This window comes from Schistocerca gregaria, chromosome 1 (genome assembly GCF_023897955.1).
Source record: "Schistocerca gregaria isolate iqSchGreg1 chromosome 1, iqSchGreg1.2, whole genome shotgun sequence".
NCBI classification, from domain to species: domain Eukaryota; kingdom Metazoa; phylum Arthropoda; class Insecta; order Orthoptera; family Acrididae; genus Schistocerca; species Schistocerca gregaria.
The window spans coordinates 108,970,871-108,983,838 of NC_064920.1; positions in this window are offsets into that span (position 1 = coordinate 108,970,871).

Genomic DNA, 12,968 nt, shown 5'->3' on the forward strand with positions numbered 1-12,968 from the left:
CGGAGGATGTCTCCCGCAGTCGGAGACGAAATGTCAGGGGAGAGTTTTATACATCGACCACGGCCTATCAGCCCGGAAGTTTTAAATGAAGAAGACGAGCATAATTCACGAAGTACCAATATCAGATGCCTATTAGTCCTACTACAAGCAAAAAGTTTTATATTAGGAAATAGTTTCACATTTCATTGCCGGAAGAAGTGGCCGAGCGGTTCTAGGCGCTTCAGTCCGGAACCGCTCGACTGTTACGGTGCCAGGTTCGAATCCTGCCTCGGGCATGGATGTGTGTGGTGTCCTTAGGTTAGTTCTAGGGGACTGATGACCTCAGATGTTAAGACTCATAGTGCTCAGAGCCATCTGAACCATTTCACATATCATTCATACGCTACAGTTTATCAAGCATGAGACCGAAAAGTAGTAGTACGAAATTCTTATGTAAATTTGGAATCGTCATACTCTTCCATGTAATTTGTGGTATGTCCCCGTTTCTTCTCCTACCTCTTTCTAACAAACAATCTTGTCATCAGTAATTCTCTAAATGTTCCTGCCATCGTGGAAACTTTTTCTCCGGTTAACTTCGCTAACGCTGGCAGTTACAGGATCAGTTATATGGCGTTTATTTCCCGGTTAGGCGATATACGTGTTCTTGCAACGCGGTGTTTACCACGCTATCTCGAGAACAGAACTTAAAGCTGCTGCTAACCGTGGACTGTACAACTAATAGTCTAGCGATCTGATAAAAAATTTCTGTCAATTTTATTTCCTAAATACACCGAGAAGATATGTAATCTTTCTTACCTGTTATTCCTGTTACTCGTTTATTTCGATAATAATTAACTATGATCATTCGAGCACCCAATCAACCACATAAACCAACAGCGATTGGCATTCGCCCGTTGGGGTTTATTCGGCTCAGCTTGTATATCCCCGTCCGCTTTTGTCTACGGGAAAGTCTTTTATTTCTAGATGCGACGGGCAGAGACATCATCTACACTATGCACTCAAGTTATGATTCCTTCACATGTCAACTTAGAATGTGTTCAAAAATATTCAAAAAGCCAAAGGGATGTGTTCCGAAATAATATGAACAATTAACAGACCAACGTTCACTGGATACTAGGCGCTTTGTGAAACAAAGTTTTTTCTTCAATAATATGAATTTGACGCCCCCTGAAATTGCCTCCCGGGGCAGATAACCGGATTTAACCCCTCCCCCTCCTAGATCCGGCCTGTAGTCAAAGATAGAAATATCCTTCAGGATATATACGAATAGAGGGATATAAATTCGATTGCAGAAGTTGTCGAGTAAAATGTGCAATAGTGTCATTTGCCTTTGCGAAGGCGTTTGATAGAGAACATCATCAGTCCCTTCTCAGTACCATGGAAGAAGTGGTATTCCTGTGGATAACTCAACAAATATTAAGGAACAACAGAACAAGGCTAGTGAGAAATGTACAGATAAAGTAAACAGATAGCGATAGACACATCCGTAAGACAAGAATATCCCATGTCAGTGGACCTGTTCGCAGTTGCTACAGAGCTTCTTCTCTCCACGTTCACGCAACGACTATGAAGACTGCAGATAAATTGCAAGAAAATAGTGTGCAACGCATATACAGATGCGTCGGCTTCGTGGTTAAGCACGGAAACGAAGTGACACAAGCTCTGCACATTGTCGACAGATATTACCTTGCGACTGATGCTCACTCAAATGATATGAAATTAGGCACCACGAACGCAGGCAGAAGAATATGGACGTGACATCAGGAACAACTGAGGTAAAAGTGCAAACCGAAATGTATGGAAATTGAATTTAGGAGCACCATCTGGCACACCATAGTTCTCAACTATAAAAATCTGCTTACTGGCATACGAGCAGCTGTAGAGGCAAACAATCTGACGCGTCTCGACGAGCTTCAGAAATCCATCCTTGTTAGTTTATGCCCGGGGTGTTAAGGGGACAAGAGCAGATAGAGACTGAGGACAGTGTAGTGAACAACATTATATCAGTGTTTACACCATTTGCAGATTAAAAATTATAGCTGTTAGGAGTAGCATGTGTTTAGGTTGATTAGTACCTCCAAGTCCAGGTTGCGGTAGGAAGGGCATCCGGCCGCCCCTTAAAAATTAACCATGCCTGCCGACCCTGCGCACAACGCGTGATAAAGGCAGTAGCAAAAGAAAGAAAGTACCTCCAAGTGCATGTTGCAAGAGCAAGCCATTAATGCTTATATTCCTCTGGGCACACGTAGGTGTTGAGGTGTGGATGGATGGGCGCAAAATATTTGGTCTGCACTTAGTCCACATACAATTACTGCTACAGTTGCCGAGCGAGGTGGTGCAGTGGTTAGCACACTGGACTCACATTCGGGAGGACGACGGTTCAGACCCGCGTTTCACGATCCTGATTCAAGTTTTCCGTGATTTCCCTGAATCGCTTTAGGCAAATGCCGTGATGGTTCGTTTGAAAGGGCACGGCTGACTTCCTTCCACATCCTCCCCTAATCCGATGGGACCAATGACCGCGCTGTTTGGTGCCCCCCCTTCCTCGAAATCAGCCAACCAACTGGTACAGTTATGACCGTGCAGAAAACATAAGGTAGTAAATTATGTGATGTGTTTGCGGGAAGACTGAAACTACTAACACACTGAAGTGGGTACATATTATGGCATGAATGATCACCATATTTGCGCTTGTACTTCCAACGCTCTGCACGCTGTATAACCTCTAATCTTAAATATACCCTTCGGAACAGCCCAAAGGGTCATGTCGACGATAGGGAACTTTGCGATTCAACATAACATTTTTAAAATGTAGGTTGACACACTATCCCTCCCTATAGGAAATGGAGGATTGAACCTGAAGGATGTAAACTGTAAGTTGCGAGCCTTATACGTGAAAACCTAAAGCTGTGGAAACAGTTGCGAAGCAGTTAACGGCCCACGTTATGAACAAATGGCCCTGCCAGCCTAGAACCACCAATAGATGTAGAACGTATCTCTAATGCTCCTTTTCATTTCAGAAACTTTTTAGTTGAATATAGTTGTATATCCTCGTGAATACTAGAAGATGACGATTGTGAAGGACGTCTACAAAGAACTGATGGAAAACCCATGAAAGAAATATCGTTGAATAAAAATATCGCGACCATGACTGGCCGCCAGTTTGGCAAAACATCCGCAACAGGAACTTACCCTGCAACGTGACAGAAACTTGGGATTACGCACTTATCAGAAAAAAAACCGACTACTTCCAAAAGTGCACGCTGTACATTTAGGAAATTCGCCTGCCTACACATCATGCAACCATACTAATATTGAAGAGCAAAGATTTGTTTGTGTCTGGAGGTGTCTGGTCAAACAGAAGTTACAGATAATCAACAGAAATTTGCCCAATGTCCCCACATCCACAGATTTTCTAAATCATACGCAGTACCCTATCCAATAACGAAAACAAATGCTGTCAACTTGTTAAAGAGTCACACAATGTGTTATTCTTAAAGGGAGCAAATAAATAATAGAGGATAACTAAGTGTAACTTACGATTCAGCATCGTGAATTAACTGACACGAAAAACTAAAGAACGCTACCAAAAAATTATACATGTTTCTTGCATAGAATCATAATGTGAAACTTTTCATAATAAGATTAATAAAGATTTTGCAGATTTTAGATAGAAACGAACTCCTTGTGAAGAACTATGATGAAGTATTTTTTCCGCTATTATTCCTTACCCGTGTTTTTGTAAGAGAAAGAGGCAAAAGAAAAAGTTGCAAGATATACATGCTAGACTTCCAGTTTTTCTTTTTAAAAACAGCTGATAGAAGGACGTTAACGAAATTTCAAATTGTGCGTATAAGTAAGGTTTTGCTTACTTTTTACTAGAAGATGTATGACTTCTAGTTTAGTTCATTTTCGAATCGTTAAGTTTTCAACTACTAAGGAGAAGGTAAATTATCTCTGATTGTCAAGAAAAGAAGGTTGAAAAACATTTTTTCTCTTACAAGACGAAATCGTTACTTTTTTAAAAAAATTTGTGCGTTAATAGAAAAAATATAAACATAAAAATATAAAACAGAAAAAATGGTTCAAATGGATCTGAGTACTATGGGACTCAACATCTGAGGTCATCAGTTCCCTAAGACTTAGAACTACTTAAATCTAACTAACCTAAGGACATCACACACGTCCATGCCCGAAGCAGGATTCGAACCTGCGACCGTAGTGGTCGCGTGGTTCCAGACCTAAGCGCCTAGAACCGCTCGGCCATATCGGCCGGCAATACAAAACGATAAATAACGAAGTACGGAAAATAAATAAAAGTAATAAAATGTCGCGCAATGTAAACAAAATGGCAAGAGTTTGAGCTCACTTCCTCCATTTTGCGAGTCTGCTAATGGTATTAGTCTGATGGAATCTCAAAGACAATTCTCTTCACTTTGTAACACCTCAGTGAAAGCAGAAACCTCTATAAAAAATTCCGTAAAACAATTCGCGCTTCCCTCAACGTCAGAACAATTTACGCTTGAGTGGTTCCTTGCTACGCGTCGTAACACATCTGAAATGTAACAAACAAAAAAAAAAATGGTTCAAATGGCTCTGAGCACTATGGGACTCAACTGCTGTGGTCATCAGTCCCCTAGAACTTAGAACTACTTAAACCTAACTAACCTAAGGACATCACACACATCCATGCCCGAGGCAGGATTCGAACCTGCGACCGTAGCAGTCGCGCGGATCCGGACTGCACGCCTAGAACCGCGAGACCACCGCGGCCGGCTGAAATGTAACGCCCACTGTTCAGAGTGCCGTCAATGCGCACATGAGGTAACCGAGACATGTAACCAACGGCGGCACCCCATACCATTACGCCGGGTGATACGCCAGTATGCTTCTAATGTGCGTTCACCGCGATGTCGCCAAACACGGATGCGACCATCATGATGCTGTAAACAGAACCTGGATTCATCCGAAAAAAATGACGTTTTGCCATTCTTGCACCCAGGTTCGTCGTTGAGTACACCATCGAAGGTGCTCCTGTCTGTGATGTAGCGTCAAGTGTAACCACAGCCATGATCTAGGAGCTGATAGTCCATGCTGCTGCAAACTTCGTCGAACTGTTCGTGCAGATGGTTGTCTTGCAAACGTCCCCATCTGTTGACTCAGGGATCGAGACGTGGTTGCACGATCCGTTACAGCTATGCGGATAAGATGCCTGTCACCTCGACTGCTAGTGATACGAGGCCGTTGGGATCCAACACGGCGTTCCGTATTACCCTCCTGAACCCACAGATTCCATATCATGCTAACAGTCATTGGATATCGACCAACGCGAGCAGCAATGTCGCGATAGGCTACAATCCGACCTTCATCAAAGTCGTAAACGTGATGGTTCCCATTTCTTCTCCTTACACGAGGCATCACAACAACATTTCACCAGGCAACGCCTTTCAACTGCTGTTTCTGTATTAGAAATCGGTTGGAAACTTTCCTCATGTCAGCAGTTTGTAGGTGTCACCACCGGCGCCAACCTTGTGTGAATGCTCTGAAAAGCTAATCATTTGCATATCACAGCATCTTCTTCCTGTCGGTTAAATATCGCGTCTGTAGCACGTCATCTTCGTGGTGTAGCAATTTTAATGGCCAGTACTGTATGTGAGGACGTGCAACCATTTCACTTTCGTTTGACATTTGCATTCAGTAGGCAAGATTCGTAGCTTGAACGTAGGAGTGCTGAATGTTCTAGTTCAATGGAGCACGAACCAAAGAGGTGACTATTACGGCATTATTGCTTGAATCTCATCATTTGGTTCGTTGGGAATTTATGAGGAATGTTGTTACTGGTGATGACTTATGATGCCTTTATTTTTACTTCTTAAGAAGAAATTAATGGCTCAGCCCTAGTGAAAGCGATGCGCTAGAGCAAAGGGCAATTGAACATAATATTTAGTATCTGATGGCTCAGAAAGGATGTTGCGTACTAAGAACACCTCCCCAGGGGTGTGTCCATCACAGCTAATACTTGTTGCCAACAACTAAGAAACTTCTCGGTTTCAGTGTAATAGAAACGATCGAGGAAACTACATCAAGCGTTGCTACCTTACGATAATGCACTCTGCTGATTTCATAAAGAAAACTAACCAGGAATATGTTAGGAATGCGAGCCTGTGTGGCCGGGCGGTTCTAGACGCGTCTGTCTGGAACCGCACAACCGCTACGGTCGCAGGCTCGGGCATAGATGTGTGTGACGTCCTTAGGTTAGTTAGGTTTAAGTAGTTCTAAGTTCTAGGGGACTGATGACCTCAGATGTTAAGTTCCATGGTGCTCAGAGCCATTTATGTTAGGAAAGTCATCCTTCAGGCACTTATTCTTCTGGTCATATGCCCTCAAGTGTTATCTTTCCTGCTCTTTGTCTAACAACCATCAAGAGAAATCCTTTCTTGACTCAAATATACTTCAGATGTGGCTTGATGACATATTTAACTCAGAACCAGTAGGTTTCTACAGGTATGGATCGGTAAACTACCTGAGCGTTGTCGGACTGTTTTAGATAATATGAGAGGAAATATAGTTGATGATTAATTTCTCTCTTGTGTTAAGCTTTGTGTTCAATAAACTACCGCACAAAACGCTATTATAATACGGACTGTACTAACAGAAATGAATTAAAACTTACCGCAATAACTTTCTGACGAAAGTCTATTTTAATTAAACGTAAAATATCTGTAACTTGAGCATATCAGCATGAAATAGTAAGGTATTACTCACTTTGGGCTTTGAAATGGTCTGCGCTTACTTGCTGTCCTGTGTCATACTCACGTAGTATAGAAATGTGGCATTCCATAAGTAAAACTGTGTGTTCACAAAAATCAAAAATTACGTAAGCAGAAGCAGAAAGAGGCATTATCTAGTGCGCAGTATTGTAAGTTTTTCGTCCTTACGCTAGAGGTAGAGAGATGACTTTTGATGGAGAAATACACACATCAAAAAAAGTTTTGCCTCACCTCGGTTCTGAGAGTTCCGGAACCTGTACAGAAAATTGGAATAGAGATCAACATAAACATCATTTCCGCCCTTGTTAATGCTCGTGAAAACCACACATTACAAGTTGTACCACCATACTGCGAGACCTTCAGAGGTGGTGGTCCAGATTGCTGTACACACCGGTACCTCTAATGCCCAGTAGCACGTCCTCTTGCACTGATGTATACCTGTATTCGTCGTGGCATACTATCCACAAGTTCATCAAGGCACTATTGGTCCAGATCGTCCACTCCTCAACAGCGGTTCTGTGTAGATCCCTCAGAGTGGTTGGTGGGTCACGTCGTCCAAAAACAGCACTTTTGAATCTATCCCAGGCATCTTCGATAGGGTTCATGTCTGGAGAACATGCTGCATGGTGTCCTGGTTGCAAAGATGGACCTCGTCATGGGCGTCGGGAGTGACTTGCGCATCATGCAGTCTATTGCGCACAGTTTGAGTGGTAACACGACGTCCAGTGGCTACACAAAAAGCATTAGTACTTAACATTATGGCGTTGCTGTCAGGGTTCCTCCGAGCCATAATCCGTAAGTAGCGGTCATCCACTGCGGGTGGCCTGACCGAGGCATGTCATCGACAGTTCCTGTCTTTCTGTATCTCCTCCATGTACGAACAACATCGCTTTGGTTCACTCCGAGACATATGGACACTTTCCTTGTTGAGAGCCCTTCCTGGCACAAAGTAACAATGCGGACGCGATCGAACGGCGGTATTGACCGTCTAGGCATAGTTTAACTACGGATAACACGAGCCGTGTACCTCCTTCCTGGTGGAATGACTGAAACTGATCGGGTGTAGGACCCCCTCCGTCTAATAGGCGCTGCTCATGCATATAAACATCTTTGGGAGGGTTTAGTGACATCTCTGAACAATCATAGGGACTATCTTCAGTTCTGGGAACTGGGGTGCTGCAAAACTCTTTTTGATGTGTGTATTAAGATTACTGTACCCGTGGCCTAGGGGTAGCGTCTTTGATTCATAATCAAAACGTCTTCGGTCCCGGGTTCGATCCCCGCCACTTCCTAAATTTTGATAAATAATCAGCATTGGCGGCCGAAGGCTTCCGGCATAAGAAGTCAGCCTCATTCTGCCAACGGCCTTGTCACAGAGGACGGAGGAGCGGATAGAGGTTCAGGGCACTCTCTTGTCCTAGGGGTGGGAAATTGCCCCTAAAGGCAGAAGAATCAGCAATGATCAACGACATGAGGATGCAGAAGGCAATAGAAACCACTGCATTAAAGACACGTAACGTGTATCCACAGGACATGTGGCCTGTAGTTGAAGAAGTGTCATGATGATCTCTCCATTGGCAAAAGATTCCGGAATAGTGTCCCATTCGGATCTCCGGGAGGGGACTGCCAAGGGGGAAGTTACCATGAGAAAAAGATTGAATAATCAACGAAAGGATAATGCTCTACGAGTCGGGAAGTGGAATGTCAGAAGCTTGAACGTGGTAGGAAAACTAGAAAATCTGAAAAGGGAAATGCAAAGGCTCAATCTAGATATAGTAGGGGTCAGTGAAGTGAAGTGGAAGGAAGACAAGGATTTCTGGTCAGATGAGTATCGGGTAATATCAACAGCAGCAGAAAATGGTATCACAGGTGTAGGATTCGTTATGAATAGGAAGGTAGGGCAGAGGGTGTGTTACTGTGAACAGTTCAGTGACCGGGTTGTTCTAATCAGAATTGACAGCAGACCAACACCGACAACGATAGTTCAGGTATACATGCCGACGTCGCAAGCTGAAGATGAACAGATAGAGAAAGTGTATGAGGATATTGAAAGGGTAATGCAGTATGTAAAGGGGGACGAAAATCTAATAGTCATGGGCGACTGGAATGCAGTTGTAGGGGAAGGAGTAGAAGAAAAGGTTACAGGAGAAGATGGGCTTGGGACAAGGAATGAAAGAGGAGAAAGACTAATTGAGTTCTGTAACAAGTTTCAGCTAGTAATAGCGAATATCCTGTTCAAGAATCACAAGAGGAGGAGGTATACTTGGAAAAGGCCGGGAGATACGGGAAGATTTCAATTAGATTACATCATGGTCAGATAGAGATTCCGAAATCAGATACTGGATTGTAAGGCGTACTCAGGAGCAGATATAAACTCAGATCACAATATAGTAGTGATGAAGAGTAGGCTGAAGTTCAAGACATTAGTCAGGAAGAATCAATACGCTAAGAAGTGGGATACGGAAGTTATAAGGAATGACGAGATACGTTTGAAGTTCTCTAACGCTATAGATACAGCAATAAAGAGTAGCGCAGTAGGCAACACAGTTGAAGAGGAATGGACGTCTCTAAAAAGGGCCATCGCAGAAGTTGGGAAGGAAAACATAGGTACAAAGAAGGTAGCTGCGAAGAAACCATGGGTAACAGAAGAAATACTTCAGTTGATTGATGAAAGGAGGAAGTATAAACATGTTCCGGGAAAATTAGGAATACAGAAATACAAGTCGCTGAGAAATGAAATAAACAGTAAGTGCAGGGAAGCTAAGACGAAATGGCTGCAGGAAAAATGTGAAGACATCGAAAAAGATATGATTGTCGGAAGGACAGACTCAGCATACAGGAAAGTCAAAGCAACCTTTGGTGACATTAAAAGCATCGGTGGTAACATTAAGAGTGCAACGGGAATTCCACTGTTAAATGCAGAGGAGAGAGCAGATAGGTGGAAAGAATACATTGAAAGCCTCTTTGAGGGTAAAGACTTGTCTGATGTGATAGAAGAAGAAACAGGAGTCGATTTAGAAGAGATAGGGGATCCAGTATTAGAATCGGAATTTAAAAGAGCTTTGGAGGACTTATGGTCAAATAAGGCAGAAGGGATAGATAACATTCCATCAGAATTTGTAAAATTATTAGAGGAAGTGGCAACAAAACGACTATTCACGTTGGTGTGTAGAATATATGAGTCTGGCGATGTACCATCTGACTTTCGGAAAAGCATCAACCACACAATTCCGAAGGCGGCAAGAGCTGACAAGTGCGAGAATTATTGCACAATCAGCTTAACAGCTCATGCATCGAAGCTGCTTACAAGAATAATATACAGAAGAATGGAAAAGAAAATTGAGAATGCGCTAGGTTACGATCAGTTTGGCTTTAAGAAAAGTAAAGGCACGAGAGAGGCAATTCTTACGTTACGGCTAATAATGGAAGCAAGGCTAAAGAAAAATCAAGACACGTTCATAGGATTTGTCGACCTGGAAAAAGCGTTCGACAATATAAAATGGTGCAAGCTGTTCAAGATTCTGAAAAAAGTAGGGGTAAGCTATAGGGAGAGACGGGTCATATACAATATGTACAACAACCAAGAGGGAATAATAAGAGTGGACGATCAAGAGCGAAGTGCTCGTATTAAGAAGGGAGTAAGACAAGGCTGTAGCCTTTCGCCCCTACTCTTCAATCTGTACATCGAGGAAGCAATGATGGAAATAAAAGAAAGGTTCAAGAATGGAATTAAAATACAAGGTGACAGGATATCAATGATACGATTCGCTGATGACATTGCTATTCTGAGTGGAAGTGAAGAAGAATTAAATGATCTGCTGAACGGAATGAACAGTCTAATGAGTACACAGTATGGTTTGAGAGTAAATCGGAGAAAGAAGAAGGTAATGAGGAGTAGTAGAAATGAGAACAGCGAGAAACTTAACATCAGAATTGATGGCCACGAAGTCAATGAAGTTAAGGAATTCGGCTACCTAGGCAGTAAAATAACCAATGACGGACGGAGCAAGGAGGACATCAAAAGCAGACTCGCTATGGCAAAAAAGGCATTTCTGGCCAAGAGAAGTCTACTAATATCAAATACCAGCCTTAATTTTAGGAAGAAATTTCTGAGGATGTACGTCTGGAGTACAGCATTGTATGGTAGTGAAACATGGACTGTGGGAAAACCGCAACAGAAGAGAATCGAAGCATTTGAGATGTGGTGCTATAGACGAATGTTGAAAATTAGGTGGACTGATAAGGTAAGGAATGAGGAGATTCTACGCAGAATCGGAGAGGAAAGGAATATGTGGAAAACACTGATAAGGAGAAGGGACAGGATGATAGGACATCTACTAAGACATGAGGGAATGACTTCCATGGTACTAGAGGGAGCTGTAGAGGGCAAAAACTGTAGAGGAAAACAGAGATTGGAATACGTCAAGCAAATAATTGAGGACGTAGGTTGCAAGTGCTACTCTGAGATGAAGAGGTTAGCACAGGAAAGGAATTCGTGGAGGGCCGCATCAAACCAGTCAGTGGACTGATGACCAAAAACAAAATTACGATTACCTTACTGATTTTCGATCTGGCTGCTCATACCTCTGAGTAGAACAGGAAAAACTCTGTTCTCGAGCAAGACTGGAACCGTGAACCAAAGCAGACATCGCTTTACAGATGACTCCTTTACCTCAGAGCTAGCGAAAAGCTGTGGCATTCATCTCTCCTTTATTGCCCCTAGGACCGATAAATCGCAACATAGAAAATGAGTTTCGTTGCAGTTTTTATATGGAACGACCAAAATCGTGAACTGATAACCTTATGCAACACCTTATGTTGAAATCATTCACATCATTCAATAGAAATGGTGATAAAATTACAAATGATTTTTTCAGGATAATTCTGTGATATCCTAGAAGTAACTCGACGATCACACAGTTGCCCAACATACCCTGTGCTGCCGCCAAGTTCAGTTGTACTACCAACAGGAGGACGTGTATGCAAGCCAGTGTGTTCCTTAAGCGAGCTCAGAAGTGAGCACAGCTTCGGTCTTAAAGACGCGGCCGCCATGGACCGGAATACCGGAAGTGTATGACGAAGAATTTTATTCCCATATCTGTAATTAGCTTTAGGATCTAGTGCGTAGTTACTAATAATATTCAGATGCACTGAATGCAAATAAAACATCAATAACTGTCACAATTATTTTTGTTTTTAGAGTTATGCACCTCAGTTGGTAAAAAAAGAACACTTCCAGGGTCATTTATTTGTCCGTGTGTCTGTCTGTCCGTCCGACTGTAAAAAACTTTTTTTCTCAGGAACGGCTAGATATACCAAGTCGCAGTTTGTGTAATATATTAAGGTCCACGATACGGGCTTAAGGTCTACTCGTGTACCCTTGATGACTGCGCGACACAAAGCTTTACGCCTCCCCTAGCCTCGCCTCGGCTCGTCAACACTGACATTGGACTGTTAATGACTGGAAATGAGTCTCGTTTCAAACTGTATCGAGCTGATGGACGTGTCCGGATATGGAGACAGCCTCATGAATCCATGGATCCTGCATGTCAGTAGGGGATTGTTCAAGCTGGTGGCGGCTCTGTAGTGGTGTGGGGCGTGTGCAGTTGGAGTGATATGGGACCCATGGTAAGCCTTGATACGATTCTCACAGGTGTCTGATCATCTGCATCTATTCATGTCTATTGTGCATTCCGACCGACTTGAGCAATTCCAGCAGGACAATGCAGCATCCTACACGTCCAAAATTGCGACAGAGTGGCTTCAGGAACACTCTTTTGAGTTTAAACACCTACGCCGGCCAAGTAACTCGACGACCACACAGTTGCCAGACATTGAGCATATCTGGGATGCCTTGCAACGTGCTACTCAGAAGAGCTCTCCACCCCGTTGCACTCTTACGGGTTTATGGACAGCCTTGCAGGATTCGTGGAGCCAGTTCTCTCCAGTAAATACTTCAGACATTAGTTGAGTCCATGCCACGTCGTGTTGCGGCACTTCTGCGTTCCAGCGGGGGACCTACACTATATTGGGCAGGCGTACCAGTTTCTTTGGTTCATCAGTATATTTGTTATGCAATTACCTGCAGAAGTAATGCAATTACCAGAAAATGAACTCTGTAGTCATTTTTGTAACATAAGGAGCCCACAAATTGAGGACTATATTCGTTATGTTTTATTATTTAAAGTAACACTAGAG